Here is a 3,841-nt window from a genome sequence, read left to right as displayed (position 1 = left end):
AAAAAAAACAGAAAGAGCTAGAACTTCAGACAGATCTAGTGGCAGATACCACAGCAGCTATACAGCAGATCCGCTAGAGGATAGAGATAGCTCAGAGCCGCCAGAAAAGCTATGCTGATATACGGCGCAGACCTTTGGAGTTTACAGTTGGGGATTCAGTGTTCCTTAGAGTAGCTCCCATGAAGGGAGTAATGCATTTTGGGAAGAAGGGCAAGCTAAGTCCCCGATATGTGGGACCATACCTTATCAGCAGAAGAGTGGGCAAGGTAGCATATGAGCTAGAGCTACCCCAGGAAATGTCAGCTGTCCACAATGTATTTCATGTCTCAATGCTGAAGAAGTATATCCCAGATGCCACCCAGGTGGTTGAGCCCCAATTGGTACAGATCCGCGAAGACCTCAGCTATGACAGTCGGCCTATTCAGATAATAGACCGAGCAGTTAAGAAATTGCGGAACAAGGAAGTACCATTAGTCAAAGTTATTTGGCGAAATCACACAGCAGAAGAGGCAACTTGGGAGACAGAAGCCAGCATGAGACAGAATTCGAGGACGAACTTTTTATAAGGTATGGGGGATTGTAACGCCCGAAAATTCTCAAACTTATTTTAGAAATATTCTATGATTTTTCTGGAATTTTAGGATATTTTTACAGAATTTTTAGAGTAACGGAAGTAGCAAAAACAAATAGAAAACGAAAACGGCCTAAGCGGGAATTGAACCCGAGACCTATGGTTTACGGGTAATTCTAGTAACCAGTTGAACCCAGCAGGGCCGTGCTGAAAGGAAAGGGAGGCAATTAAATTTATATTAGAGTTGGCCGAATTAATCCTTTAATATAAATAGGGAGGAATTAAGTGAAGAGTTATTTTGGGATCGTAACTTTTCTCTCCTCAAACCCTCACCGCCGACTCCCCTTCTCTTCTCTTGCTCTCGGCGCCAACCACAAGAAGGAGCCTAGGGTTCCTTTCCTAGGGCTTCAAGGACACCTTCCGGCGACATCTCCGACATGAGGACGTTCCTCTCCGCGAGAAGAACGCATAGACGCGAGAAGATCGTCGAAAGGATCGTCTCCTTCGGAAATCTAGCGATTAGAATCGTAAGAAAATCCGAACAGGAGGTAAGAAACCCCTCACCTGCAGTATAAGTAGCTTCCGTGTGAATTCCATGTTTTAGTTTAGTAATATGTAGACTTTCGGCACAAGGATGCGAATTAGTGCATACTAAGTGTTCGATTAAATTATTTAGCACAGAAAAATACAACTTAGGCATTTTAATAGCTCAGTAAATGCAATAGAAGCATTTAAATAGTTTAGTTAGCCTTGCCACAGTATATGGGACTACGGTCCAATGGGTGGGCACCCACAGTCGCCTCTAGGTTCAGATAACCTAGTAGAAGCAAGGTACATTAATTAGCTATGATTCAGTATTTTATTTTCAGTAGTGGCACTGTACAGGATTAGATATCCATTGGGCTGGGCTCCCATAGTCGGTCCCTAGGTTTAGATAACCTAGTAAACCTTGCTACATTCGGGATTTGCAACCCCGGGTTTAGTTGAGGATGCGCGCATAGCATGTACAGTTGCCGAGCCCATTAGCAGTATGATTATGTATTTTAATCTATTATATTATAGTTTTTCAAAACTCACAAAGATCAGTTATGTTAGTTGAGTTTGAATTCAGTTCCAGACTAGTTTAATTCATGTTCAGCTCAGTTTTCCTTGTTGTTACACATGATAGTTATGGTTAGCTTCGTATGCCATGCTTTGGTGTTCATGTTCAGCTTTTATTACATATGTTTAGATGATAGTATGCCATGACTAGCTTTGATTTCTATGTATGATAACATGCCATGTTTCAGTCTAATCAGTGCACTTTCAAACAGCATGTTTTAAAAGCATATTGCATCGAATGCATGTTTTAGTGAGGTAGATGGTTTCTTACTAAGCGAAAGCTTACAGATACTTTTTCCTTATATTGCAGATAAAGGTAAAGGAAAAATGGACTAGCGGAGGCTGGAGGTCAATGCAACGATGAAGATGTGTGTGGATGGAGATTGGAATAAAGACCTTGGGGAGAACTAGAACATTTAAGAACTTAGCATTTCTTTTTATGTTCTTTTTGTTTGCTTAATCGTCTAAATGCATGGAATTATAGAAAACCTGCTTAGGTTGTTAGTGATCATGTTTGGAATGTTAGTTGTTTGCTATTAGATTGTTTCCAGTTGTTTTAGAACTTGTGTGGGTGATTGAGGCACGAAAAAGTGCTGAAATCAGGGGTTCTGATTCGAAATCAGAAACCCAGATCGATCAGAATTGAGTTATGCCATTGGATCGGTCAGCTGACCGATCCAGATGCGAACAGAGAGTACCGAAGCTCACTGATCGGTCAGCCGACCGATCAGTGTACACCTGGATGGGTCGGTAGACCGATCCAGCCGCATACAGAAGCAATATAGCTTATGGATCGGTCAGCCGACCGATCCAGAGTTTTCTCCGTGCCAGTATCAAGCTGGATCGATCACTGGATCGATCCGACAGCCCAATCGATTCATGGATCGATTGAAATGCCTGATTACAGCTAGCAGGACATCCGAGAGGCATAGATTATCTTCCCTAGCATGTGTACAACTCCTAGGTACACCTAGAATATTAAGTTCAGATTTTACAGTAATCAGTTTAGTAAAATTTTAATCAATCCAGATTTCCGCAATAGTAATTTAGCACAGCATAATGTAGCGATCGGCCTCACAGCCTAGTCAGTAGAAAGCGGGTCGTTACAGAGTGGTATCAGAGCCGTTTCCATACTTCCTACACACACATCAGCATTGTACCTGCAGCTTCCAAGTAAGAATACCTCTCACTTTGTATGTTTATTGCTTTTCTGTTATGGATAACTAAAGCATGCTTGTTTATTATAGTAGTTAACATGATAACAATAGTTTCTCTATTATGCTTGTGTTAGTCATGTATGTCCTGCATGTCTTTAGAAATGGCACGAGGACGCCCAGCTAGAAGGGCACCAGCCACTGAGCCCCAGCATGAGGCAGGCAGTTCAGTGCCTCCCCCAGACCTTACAGCACTAGTGGCTCAGTTACAACAGCAGCTAGCTGAACAACAACGGGAAATAGCCACCTTAAAGGCTAGTCAGCTGAACACTCCCACTGTCACCCCGGAGCCTAACTTAGCAACACCAGTGGTCTTAGAGGTTCCACCAGTCCAGCCTACGGCACCAGTAGCCCTAGCAGCAGGAACGCAGAGAGAAGCCTATCTGATCAAGTGGCAGAGAGTCAAGCCAGAGAATTTCTCAGGCAGCAATGAACCATGGGATGCTCAGGCATGGTTCAAAACACTGGAAAGTACGATGGAGCTTCTGGACTGGCCAGAACATGAGAAGGTGAAGTGCACCTCCTTCTGTCTGACAGGAGATGCACGTATGTGGTGGGAGAGAATCAGAGCGAAGCGCCCAGTGAACCAAATGACATGGGCTGACTTCGAGAAGGAATTCTTTGAGGAGTTCTTTCACGTGCGGGTCACCAACCGTCACTACGACGAGTTCACTGAGTTTCGTCAGGGCAACCTATCAGTTGAGGAAGCCGTGAAGAAATTCAACAGGTTGGCTGGTCTATGCCCTGAATTAGTCAGCACAGAAAGGGAATGAATCCGGTTGATGCTCAAGATGCTGAGGCCGGAAATAGTAATGAACGTGGCTGGTGGCGTTCATAGGCCACAAACCACAGAAGAATTAGTGAGCAGTGCTCTAATCACTGAGCATTACCAGAATAGCATCAAGCAGCAGAAGCAAGTCCTCTCAGAAACTAAAGGTCAAGGAGGCTCAGGCAC

The sequence above is a fragment of the Zingiber officinale genome, chromosome 3B (genome assembly GCF_018446385.1).
Source record: "Zingiber officinale cultivar Zhangliang chromosome 3B, Zo_v1.1, whole genome shotgun sequence".
In the NCBI taxonomy this organism is placed as follows: Eukaryota; Viridiplantae; Streptophyta; class Magnoliopsida; order Zingiberales; family Zingiberaceae; genus Zingiber; species Zingiber officinale.
This window is presented reverse-complemented; position numbering follows the sequence as displayed.